Below are 12,559 nucleotides of genomic sequence, written 5' to 3' on the forward strand. Positions count from 1 at the left end.
TTTGCCCTCATTCCTAGCCTGGCAGCTAGATGGTACAGTGGATAGAGAACTGGTCCTGAAGTCAGGAAGACATCCCCCAGCGTTTAAATCTGGTCTCAGACACTAGCTGTGTGACCCTGGGCAAGTCATTTAACTCTATTTGCCTCAGTCTCACATCTTGAAAATGAACTGGAGAAGAAAATGGCAAACCACTCTAGTATCTTTGCCAAGAAAACCCCAAATGGGGTCAAGAAGAGTTAGACATGACTGAAAAACTCATTTCTTTGATTTAATACATGCTTTCTTAGTACATTCAGTTCTTCTTTGAGACTAGCCCAATCTATGGTGTAGGAGGGAATGTTTGTATTAGGTGGAATGCTCACATCAGGCCTAGGAAATGAGAACTGTATTTACTTTCCAGGAATGGTATGTTAGGCTGAACAGTAACTTAGCAGTTACCAGGGAAGGATCATGCCCTAGGAGGAGTAAGGAACCCTGATTTTGACACCTGTCTCTGACACTATGGGAACACAGACTTAGAGCTGGAAAAGACCTCAGAATTCATCTAGTCCAATCCTCTTATTTTGTAGATGAAGAAACTGATGCCTCTAGAGGTTGACAGTCAACGTCACATAGCTAGTAAGTGGCAGAGGTAAGAGTAATGCTGAGACGTGGACTAGGTCATTTCACCAGTTTGCAAAAGCCTTTGTAAAAGCTGTAAAATAAGGAGGTGGGACTAGACGTTTTCTGAGAGCACTTACACATCTCAAAAAATCAGATTTGTATGTATGTGTATTTGTATATTTGTGTACATATATATGCATGTATTGTATATACGTATGTGATGATTTGTATATCAGCGTCTTTTTTTAAAGACAAAGCCCCTTTTGATAAGAACGTGCCTTTCATTTATTTATTTATCTAGGTATCTTTTATTCCTATATTTATTTATTAGTGCATTTATTTACTTATTACTTGCCTTCTTAGTAGACAAGTGAGTTCCTTTCAGCCGGTCTGCTAACATTTTTTAAGCACCTACTACTACTGGGGATACAAAGAAAAAGAGGGTTTAGGGAACCTGAATCCAAACCTCACAGAAATTTCACAGAATAAACTGTGGCCTTAAGGCCATATGTGCCCCTCCAAGTCCTCAAGCATGGCCCTTGGACTGAATTCAGATCTCACAGAGCATTCTATGAAGTTTACATTCAGTCAAAGTGTTGCACTTGAGACCCTCGAGGGCCACACATGTGGCCTGGAGGTTGCAGCTTCCCCAGCCCTGACTAGGAGTTTGAAGTTTAATGAGGGGGATAATATGCGAAACCACCATATGTAAACAAAATACAAGCAGGATAAATTGGATGTAGTCTCTGAGGGAAGGCAGTAAGATTAGGGAGGATGGTGGACTTTAGCTGATCCTTGACAGAAGCCAGGGAAGCCAGGAGGTGGAGATGAGGAGGGAGAGTATCTCGGGCATGGTGGGGAAACAGCCAGGGAGAATCCTGTGAGTTGGGAGATGGAGTATTCTTTGTGAAGAAGAAGGAGGTCTATGTCACTACATCACAGAATCTGTGGAGGAGAATGAGGTGTACCCTGCCTAGAAAAGAAGGGAGGGGCCAAGTTATGGGAGCCTTGAAACACCAAAGAGAGGATTTTATATTTGATGGTGGAGCATCCTCATCACTGCTTTTTTCCTTAGTGGTTCCACTGAGCCTTCTGGTGAAGCTGCAGAGTCATTGTGTGTAAGCAGGTGACAAGTTCTAATGCCTTTTCATCCTATTACAATTTCTCTTTACAGTGGAGTTCACGAACTGTATCCCACTTAGCAGAGGAACTCTCTCCAGCTCATTCCATCAGTGCAAGGTCTTAGGATAGAATGCTTGGAAAGAAATTCAGATTTATTCCTTCAGATCTACTACTTCATTTTCACAGCAAGATTTGAGACAGGAATCAGGCTGCCCAAATCTTCTGGACTTAACTGAGTGCCTCACTTTAGTGAGTGTTTAATTTCCCATTAGGATCATAGAACTGTATTGCTGAAAAGCAATATTCTCCCACCTTGGAGAATCTACTCTAATTCTGTCATTTGAGAGACAAAGAAACTGAGGCCCAGAGGGTATAATGACTTGCCCAAGACATTGACATCCCTTTCTCATTGCCCCTACACCATTTATTATAGAGTTTAAATATAATCGATAGCCTGTGTGTTTGTATTCCTATTTTTTATTTTATTCATTTAAAAATATTACTCACAGAAGGGATCATAAGCTCCACCAGACTTCCAAAGAGGTCTAGGATACAAAAAGAGTGAAGAGTCTCTGCCTGGACTAATATTATCATTTAAAGAAAAAAGAAAGGTTGAAAAAAATTAAGGTTTTTCTTTTTCATTTTTTAATGAAGTCATGAGAGAACATGCCAACTTATTCCCCAAAAATGATTGAGAGTATCAAAGGACACCATGGTGATCATGTTTTCCTAAATTAGTCTACTATGTTTTTTATTATTCTCTTTGGTTAAATATACTTTAAAAGGGGAGGGGAGAAGGGCTTAGAAAAATAAGCCATATCTAAAAATCTAAACTCTGACCCCACTATTGTAGCAGTGGCTCTTGTTAATGTTTTTAATATTATCACTTTGGGCCACACACACATCCACACCCACACCCACACTTGTCAGCTTGTCCTGAGATGAAAAGATAGAAAACTACAGTTCTTTTTTGGCTTGATTTGTTTTGTTTGTATTCCTTTTAAAAACAGGAATTTTGAATGCATCCATCACTGAGCCAATGTTGCCTTTTTGGGGAAGTTTCTGTGTTGTTGCTTAAGAAAAAAAATTCAATTTTGTGTAGGAATAATGATGACTTTGGAACACAATTCTTTATTGAATTATAGGGTGTGTGTGTGGGGGGGGAATTTCCAGTTTGTGACTTAGCAAGACAAAACTGCCATTTACAAGAGGACTTCCCTGATCTGCAAAACTTACAGTGTTCTTCTTCACCTCCAAATTGTATTTATTTCGTATGTGTGTATGTGCATTTATTTTTGTGTTTATTTGTTTGTATGTATCTGTTGTTTCCCTTGATGAAGGCACGCTACCATAAGTAATCACTGGGAGGCAGCTAGAAGTTGCAGGAGATAGAATGATGGGCCTGGAGTCAAGAAGCTATTGCTGTTTGATATTCAGTCCTTTCTCACTCTTTGTGATCCCTTTTAGGTTTTTCTTAGGCAAAATATTAGAGTGGTTTGTCATCTCCTTCTCCAAAAGAGTCAAGAAGATCTGAGTTGAAATTCACTCTCAGACGCTAGCTGTGGGACCCTAAATAAAACACTTAAATAGCCAGCTTTGGTTATCTCATCTGTAAAATGGGGGTAATCATGCATCTGCCTCTGAGAATTGTGAAGATAAAATGAAATACTATATGTAAAGTGCTTTGAAAATTTAAGTACTATATTTACCGAATTAAGTGCCAAGACAACTAGAAGCCAGGCCCTGCGCTGAGCAATGGGGACCCAAAGATAAAAGGGAAACTGTCCGTAACCTCGATGACCTTACCTTTGAGAAGAGGATAAGAAGAAGAACATTTATAGGTATGTACAAGACATGTACAGAACAAAATAATCTTGGTGAGAAAGTTTTGAGCATCTGGTCACCAGCCCTTGGAGGGGAAGTCTTTGTTTCGCCAGCCACAGTGCCTGGCACATGGTTCAGTTGTTGTTCAGCCATTTTCCAGTCGTGTCTGACTCTTCACGACCCCAGCTGGTCATGGTTTTCTTGGTAAAGATACTGGAGTGGTTGGCCATTTCCTTCTCCAGTTCATTTTACAGTTGAGAAAACTGAGGCAAACAGGGTTAAGTGACTTGCCCAGGGTCACACAACTAGTACATCTGAGACCAAATATGGATGTAGATCTTCCTGACTCCAGATCCACTCAGCCCTCCCTCACTCAAATCAAAATCAGCTGCAAGCCATGTCATCGTCTTTATGTCATGGTCCTCTTCGAGGACGAAGGACAAACACGCAACAGCAACTTTATCTACTATATCACTTACCTGTTTCCCAGAATGTAGTAGATGCTTAATAATTGCTTGCTTTTCTAATAATTGCTAGTTATCTGAAGACCAGACAAGGAAATTAAATTCAAACCTCTCATTTTTACTCCTCAAGAAGCTTCCTGAACAGAAAAAGACTTTGGGGAAGGTGGCTGGAACAGAGTTATAAGGAGGCTTAAAGATCATTTAGTCTGTTTTCCTTAAGGCAAATGTCTCAAGATCTCTAACTGGACCCTTTAAGGGAGATGAAACTTGGGGGAAAACGTACTTTTCTGTGCTACAGAGTGACATTTGGGTAAGATGGCTTCTTGGGTAAGAAGGGTAAGAGCCCCTTCAAGCCTCCTGAACAAGGCTCCATACCCCAACAGGTATGGATGTTGATGCTGGTGAGACGAATACTGGCAATTTCTACCTCCCACCTGCATATCCTCTTGGGAAAACTCCAGAGGAATGGGGAGAGCTGATCTCAATTTGGATCTGTGGATTTTACTTCTCTGTTCTTCCTCCAATTGGCTTGGATGCATGTAAGAATTGGCTACACTGAAAAATTCATTCTCTTTTCCGCCTGTGCACCTTTCCTTCCGTAATTGTTCAGTTTTCTCCTATCTTGAGTGATTTTTCACCAGCATCTAATCTAGAAACAGTTTTTAGACTTGCCATTTGGGCATCTCAGCACATCAGAGTTAAGTGTTTTGTATCCCGGGCTCGTCAAAGAGACAGGAGATAAGTGATGCAATCTCCTTTTCAAAGATAAGGTAAATTTGATAAGTATTGGGAGAATGGCAAGAATCTGTGATTGGCCTTAGTGCTTTCATAAAAAAAAGGTACAGTTTGTGACTGGGGTTGAGTAAATAAGATCAGGCTCAGTGTGCCTAATGGATCACTTCTTTCATTGATTTTTAGAAGACCAGTCTCTTAAGTAGATCTATTTGGAGAGAAGAGTTTAAAGGTATACTAGACATGAATAGGGCCAGCTAGGTGGCGCAATGGAGAGCATACCAGGTCTGGAGTCAGGAAGACTTATCTTCCTGAGTTCAAATCTGACTTCAGACACTCACTACCTGTGTGACCCTGGGCAACACACTCAACCATTTCCCTCAGTTTTCCCATCTAGAAAATGAGTTGGAGAAGGAAATGGCGAACTATTTCAGTATCTTTGACAAGAAAACCCCAAATGGGATCAGGAAGAGTCAGACAGGACTGAAAGATTGCTGAACTGGAACTGTAGCACTGCTTTCCCTGGATTTCTTTATGCTATTACCTTTCCTTCTAAAAAGCATTCCTCACTCAACAACTTTGCCTATGGGAAAGAATCAGGATTTAAGTATTAGAAGAAATCTTAGAGAGCTGAAATTCTCTAATTATTGTAGAGAAGGTAACTGAAGCCTCAAGAGGTTAACAGACTTTTTTTCAAATCACAGACAGCACACAGAAGAGCTGAGATTTGAAACCAGATCAACTGACTTCAACTGCAGTGCAACCTTTTAATCCTCTCTAACAATCTTAGTATATAACCAGAATTTAGGAGTTTTGTTTATTTTTGCTACTAAATTGATGGGTGCATTAAAATAACTAAAGGGAAATTTTAGTTTGTAAACTAAAGGGAAAGTTTATGGACTTCTCAACAGTTAACCACACAAATATATTGGACATTAAGCTTTAATCTTTTGATTTTTAAATTTTTTGTTACATTTTGAGTTTCAAAATGTCTTCCTTCCTCCCAGACCTGCACTTGAGAAGGCCAATATTTGACACAGATATGCATGTGAAGCCAGATGATAACACACTTCTATATATCCGTCTTTTCTCTGGAGGTGGATAGTATCTTCTTTCACAGGTCCTTTGTAGTTGATTAAGTATTTATAATACCCAGAATGACTTAGTCATTCACAATTATTCTTCTAACAATATTGCTGTTACCATAAACAATGTTCTCTTGGTTTTGTTCATTTCACTCATTATTTCATGCAAATCTTTCCATGTTTTTCCAAAATCAACCTTCTCATCATTTCTTACAGCACAGTAGCATTCCATCACAATCATATAACACAATTTTCTTCTCCATTCCCCAATTGATGGGCATTCCTTCAATTTCGGCCTTAATCTTTATATTCCTGGAATAACTACCATACTTAAAACAGAGGAAACATGAGTGGATCCAAATCAAAGGGACCAAAAGTTGGTTTGAAGAAAACTTGTGCTGAGTTGTCTGTTGGCTAGGCCATGCCAAGCTATCATTAGCCTTCAGAGGATAAGCAGACAGGTTTTTGTACTCCAGACCCAAATAAGTAGTCATCCTACCATTTATTTTGAACTATGTATCAGCCATTGAAATGCCAGTCCTATTAACTTCCCCATAGCATCATGCCTGACCTGCCAATAAAGCAAGAGTGTTCCTTTAAAGTGATTAGACACAGTGGAGCATTTCTAGACACTGCATTGCTGTGGAGGGATGATTCTGAATAAACCAGCAGTCAGTTACCTTTAAACAGCAGCAGGAACTGCAGCAAATGAAGTTAAACAGTAAGTCCAAAAAAGCTGGATTCAGTTTGGTGTGGATTTAAAGATTTTTACAAAGTCTTTCTACGTGTTTGGTGCCAGTTCAGTGAACCAGAGTTAAAAATAAAAGTTTGTCTCACAGGCTCCAAGTTGCTGACTAGGTTTATAGGTGAAATGCCTATCATCCCAGCAAATAAGATGATGGGAGTGCAGATTGGCTAAGCTGCAACATGTTTGTTCAATTTGTTTCCTTGGAATTCAGAAAGGAGAGAACTGCCTGAAATCTGTCCTTTTCCTTGGCAAGACTTGAAATCTGCCCCTGCTGATACTGACTTCAGCACTTTAAGTGATCTCTGAATCCAGCAGCTGGCACAGATTCTCCACTCCCTCCTTTCTCCCTCCTTCTCCCCTCCCCATGGAATCATAGATCAAGAAATGGAAGCGATCTTAAAGGCCATTGGCTCCAACCCCTCATTTTCAATATGAGGATACTGAGGCACAGACGGGTTAAGTGACTTGCTCGGGATCTTAGTACATGAATTGTTGAATTCGTGGCAAAAACATAACAAACATTTGTTACTTGGTGACGAGGCTTTTATAATATACTTTTCTTAGTTTAAATAGACTGGTTCACAGATAATAGTTAGACCCAGGCTCAGTTTTTTTTTTTCCCAGAAGAATTCTTAAAGAAGACATATTCTAAACAACAAATGCCAAGGAAAATGAACATTTCCACATAATAATAACTAGCATTTCTGTAGTACTTTAAGGTTTGCAAGGTACTTTGCAATTATTATCTCATTTGACCCTCCAGACAACCTTCTAAGGTAGGTGGTATTTTTGTTCCCATTTTAACAAAAAGGAAACTGAGGCAGAGAGAGGTTAAGTAAATTGCCCAAGGTCACTTAAGCATCCGAGACTGAATTTGAACCCAAGTCTTCCTGATTATAAGTCCAGTGTACTATAAGAACAGTGTTTTTTAATGCATAAAATAAAATTACAAAAGAATTATAAATGAAAATAAAAATACATATTTTTAACCCATCCAAGTTGATATACACCCTTAGCCTCTGCTCAAAAATTTCCAAAGTGGGAGAAAATATTTAGTCTTTGGAATGGAATTTATAGGATATGTAAGAGCTTCTCATTGAAATTCTCCATGTGTCTTAATTTGGACTGCTTTTGTTTCCCTAGGTGTCTGCTCTGTCCCCTCGTAGAACATTTTCTTCCTAAGAGCCTTTGCATGGATTGGTCTCTACCCAGAGCAGAGAAAGAAAGAATGGGATCTACTCACTTCATTTCTTGTCATTATTCAATGGATAGAGAGTTAGATCTAGAGTTAGGAAGTCCTGAGTTCAAATTGGGTCACAAGCACTTACTACCTGTGTGATTCTGAGCAAATCACTTAACTTCTGCCTGCCTCAGTTTCCTCATCTAAAAATAGGGAGAATATTTATTAGCACCTAACCTCTCTGGGTTATGGTAGGATCAGATGAGATAATATTTGTAAAGTGCTTAGAACAATTCCTGGCACATAGAAGGTGCTTAATAAATGCTTGTTTCCTTCCTTCCAAGAGTATTTACCTGCTATACAGGTAAAGGATGGGCACTATACGGGACAAATTAAATAGCCCAGACCCTTTCTTCGGTCAGTTTAAAGTCTGAAACATACAATACAGAGCCTAGACCTTGAACTTCCTCGATATAGGGAACTCCCTTTAAATTCTGGGACTTCATCACCTCTCTGTGTATCCCCAGTGTTTACTACATGCCTGGTACATAGTAGGTGCTTAATAAATGCTTATTGACTGACTGAACTAGGAGTCCTGGAGAGAGTTGCTTGGCACACTGAGAGGTTCTCACTTGTCTGGATCTCCAAGTCAGTATATTTCGGAGGGAAGATTTGAATCTAGCACTCTATCCACTACTCCATATCTCCTTTCATATAAGGCTGCCATTAGCTTACATTTCTATAAGCTTTTATGATTATGAACAATATAACACTTATGAAAGATCTCGTTGATGCTTATAATATCCTTGATGCTTGAACAAGATAGTACCTCCAGCAAGTGGAAAAACTCAGACCTGAACTCAGGTCTTGTGGCTCCAGAAAGTTCTGTCCAATCCTCTTGTCACTGGACTACGTTGACTCAGAGGCAGATGCCCTGCCAGTGGTTTTAAAAAACAAAACACTAAAATAGCTACATATCATGGAAGTTCACTTCTGCTGGTACACACATAGGCACACCCATCTCCCGCAGGCTAGTTGAATTTGCTTAGGCTAGTGCTTTGGGGGTCTTTGCACAATGCCTTGTACCTAGTATGTACTAAATAAAGGTTTGTCTAATGGAACAGAAGGTGGAATTGATTTTGCAAATTAAATCAGCTAAATGCAATGGCACAGACCCTGGGGTCTCAAAACGAGGGATGGGGTTTGACAAAGTGGAAAAATGAGAGTCCAGGCTCTGGAGGCTACTTACTATCAATATGAGGCCTACTGGGCCATAAAATGAAAGAAAGGTGGGCCAAAAGGCCTCTAAGGTTCTGTCCAAGGCAAGTTCTATAGTTTTTTGGGAAAATGAATCCTGGAGAGAGGAGAAAAATATAAAACCAAAAAACCCAGCCCTATAAACAGCCTGTAGCCTGCACCAGATCCCTGAGTGATGTTCTTTCTTTTCTAAGATAAGGCTAAGGAGGAGATAGGGCTGCATTAAAGTATTAGCATGCATATCTCTGAGAAAATCTGCCTGTTGAGTGTGCCAGAAGATAAAGTCCTGCTGATGTATCATAGCCCAAAGGAGAGACTCTGGAATCATGTGCCAAGCAGTGTGGGTGTCTGTCTAATCAGCCTGTCTTCTGCAAAGGTGGAAGGTTCAAGTGGATTTCAGGGGCCAACAAATTGATGGCCTCTTTCCAGTTCTCACCAACCTGGGTTGCAAAAGCCCAGTTCAGCTTGGCTTCATCCAGGCTAAGTGGGGTAGCAGCAGACCAGCTTTTTTGGGGTTTGGTTTGGTTTGGTTTTGTTTTCCAAGCAAAATCTTGCCTTGGCTGACATGTTGCAGGTGGACCTCAGAGGTCAGGTGAAAAGCATTGCAAACCTGGTGTCATCAGGACATGAGGCTTTAGACTAATGCATGCCTGGTTAGGACTCGCTGTACCAGCCCCTCCTCACATTTCTGTAGACCTGGAGATGTAAACAAAAGCAGACAGAAAAAAAAAATAATCACCTTGGCTCTTCTAGGCCCTTCCAAGAGATAGTGCCTAGGTAACTGCTCTGTTTGCTTTGTGTGACCCTGGCCCACCTTCAACCTGGCCTGCGTGGGACTGACAGTGTTGAATCACTCTCCCTTTCCCTCCAGACTTTGCGCAACCTGTACTTCCAGGATTGACTGACTTTGCTTTCATCTCTCCAGCCCTGGCCTCTCCATCCACATGCAGGTGACCTTTGGATTTGAGCTGCCTGCCGCCTCTGCCAGGCTATGTGTTGTAAGCTCTGAGCTCAGCCCGAACAGTGTGTCCTCCGCCCACGACTTCATCTCCCCCAACAACAGGAGTCACCTCGCCCACCTGCGTCACTCTAACCTATGGAGGCCTCTCAGACTCTTGGACTTGACAGTGGGTCACCCTGGGACACCAATGCCTCCCTCAATGCCTGACAGCCACAGATCTGCTTGGATCACCTCTAAACCTGTGGCATCTCCTCACTTAGCCACTACAACTCCCCCCAATCTCCATCCCTCAGGATGGAATTAATTTCTTTGGGGAGCTTATTCTGGAAGCAAGGTATAGCTTGACAGGGGGTGCCTTAGCCATGTCAGGGTGGGGTGAGGGGGTGAGGGTCTGCACTCTAGGATGTGAGGACATCTGCTCTCTTGCTTGCATAATCTGGGAAGCCTAAAAATAGGGCATTTACATGCTGATGATACACAAGGTGTTCCATATACTAGGCTCTGGGACACGCTGTACACATACATACACGCACACACACACACACAGAGCTCAGGTTTCTAGTGCAATAAATAGTCCTCTTACCTGCCTGCTCCAGGGAGAATAGAATAAATAACAACCAATCCTAAGAAATAAGAGGAGTGTGAAAAATTGAAGAATTTCTTGTTGTTGTTGTTAGTTTTTTTAAATTTTAAAATTGCAGATGATTTTAGATGCTTTGTGATCCTAGATCAGTCTCTCCCTAATTTCTGTTCTTTTGTCTTAGGATAAATGTTTTTTTCTGTTTGCATCTTCCATGGGGCACATGTAAATTGAGGCATAGATGATTGTAAGATAATAGGTTTAGAGACAGAAGAACTCTTGAAGAACATCCAGTCCAACTCCATCTTTTCACTAATGAAAAAACTGAGGTCGAGAGAGGTTAAGTGATTGAGTAGGATTTGAACTTGGATCTTCCTTCCTAGCCACTGTCCCACTTAGCTGACTCTTTGTATGGAAGAGAGAGCCGCTCAGCTCTTTTTTGTTGGTTTTTTTTTCATTTTGAAGTTTTAGTGATTTTTTAATTTTGTTTTTACATCCCCTTCACTTTCAGGTACAGCCTTTTCTGCTTCCCTCTCCAGTGAATGAGCCCCTGTAAAACAAAAAAAAGAAAAACATCTCCACCACCAACAAAATGAAAAAAAGGGAGAGAAAGCAATTCAGCAAAGCAAATCACCATATCAACAGTGTATGGAGTCTTACGCGTCCGTAGACCGCCCCCACCAACTGGGGCAAAAAAGAAGTATATTTTCTGGTGTTTTTTGGGGGATGGGCTTGATCATCATTTCATTTTTGTGTGTATTTGTTTTATTTACGTTGTTACCATTATGGATACTGTTTTTCTGCTTCTATTTACTGAACTATGAATCAGTTCATAGAAGTGTTCTAATATTTCTCTGAATTCTTAATTTTACTGTGAAATAATATTAAAATTCATATGCACAACGTGTTCAGTCATTCTCCAATTAGTAATAGTAGCTGACATTCATATAACACTTTAAGGCTTGCAAAGAGCTTTATGAACACTCTCTTAATGGATCTTCACAATTCTGGGAAATAACAACTAATTGAATTAATATAATTAATATAACCCATTGTTTATTAATGAATTATATGACTATATAATTGATCATTTTATAATTGATACTCATGTTATTATAGCAAACAGTTATATAGTACTTAGTCTATGCCAAATACTATGGTAAGTGCTTGACAATTATGATCTCATTTGAGCCTCCAAACAACCCTCAGAGGTAGGTGTTGTATTATCCTTGTTTTACAAATGAAGAATCTTAGGCAGACAGAGGTTAAGTGACTTGCCCAGTGTCACACAGCTAGTAAGTAAGTGAGGTAGGATTCAAACTCAGGTCCTCCTGGCTGTATTTTCAGTATTCTATCATCAGCTGCATAGATGGGCACCTACTGTTTCTCCAGTTCTTTGCTACTACAAAAAGCAGGGTTACGGATATTTAGTCTACACGGTGCCTTCCTGTCTTTGACCTCTTTGATGTACCTTCCTCTAGCTAGCATTTCCGGTTGAAGTTTAAGTCATCCTCCAGGTAGGCAGGTAAAGTTTTACTGTTACAAAGTAGGAAACAGAAGCCTTGGTGCTAAACATCAGCTTGGGACAGTAGAAGGAAGGCTACCCTGGGAATTGAGGACATCTGGGTTCTAGTTGGGACTCTGCAACTGTCATGTGTTCACTTGGCCCCTCCGGGGTTCAGATAGATTCATTATCTGTAAAAAAATTAAGGCATCGATAGACCAGCTGACTTCTCACAGTCCTAGCTCTAATAGTTTATGTTTCCATGAAATGTCCCAGGCACGAATTACCAGAAATTCAGAGTTGGAAGGGACTCAGGGGCCCAGTTAGTTCAACCCACATTTGATCAAGAATCCCTAGGGTGTAATATCTGACAAGTGGGCATATAGCCTGTGTCTGGAAATCTCAGAGCTGGAAGGGAAGTGAGAACTTGGGCTCACCTGAGGACTGGCCTCCTCATTTACCCCCGGCCTTTGTAAACTTTTTCTCTGAACTTAGCAGT

At 40.5% G+C, this 12,559-nt stretch overlaps 1 long non-coding RNA gene across 2 annotated transcripts; it reads left to right on the plus strand.

Annotated features, from left to right (window-relative positions):
• The first annotated feature begins 476 nt into the window (after window positions 1–476).
• LOC140508861 (uncharacterized) lies at window positions 477–11,459 on the plus strand. Of its 2 annotated transcripts, XR_011968505.1 has the most exons (3): window positions 477–631; window positions 9,941–10,310; window positions 11,068–11,459. It is a non-coding gene; the product is annotated as an uncharacterized lncRNA (long non-coding RNA). The 2 variants fall into 2 exon arrangements; XR_011968504.1 differs by lacking the exon at window positions 477–631 and having other exon boundaries at window positions 9,175–10,310.
• Window positions 11,460–12,559: the final 1,100 nt, after the last annotated feature.

The sequence above is a fragment of the Notamacropus eugenii genome, chromosome 5 (assembly GCF_028372415.1).
Source record: "Notamacropus eugenii isolate mMacEug1 chromosome 5, mMacEug1.pri_v2, whole genome shotgun sequence".
Lineage (NCBI taxonomy): Eukaryota > Metazoa > Chordata > Mammalia > Diprotodontia > Macropodidae > Notamacropus > Notamacropus eugenii.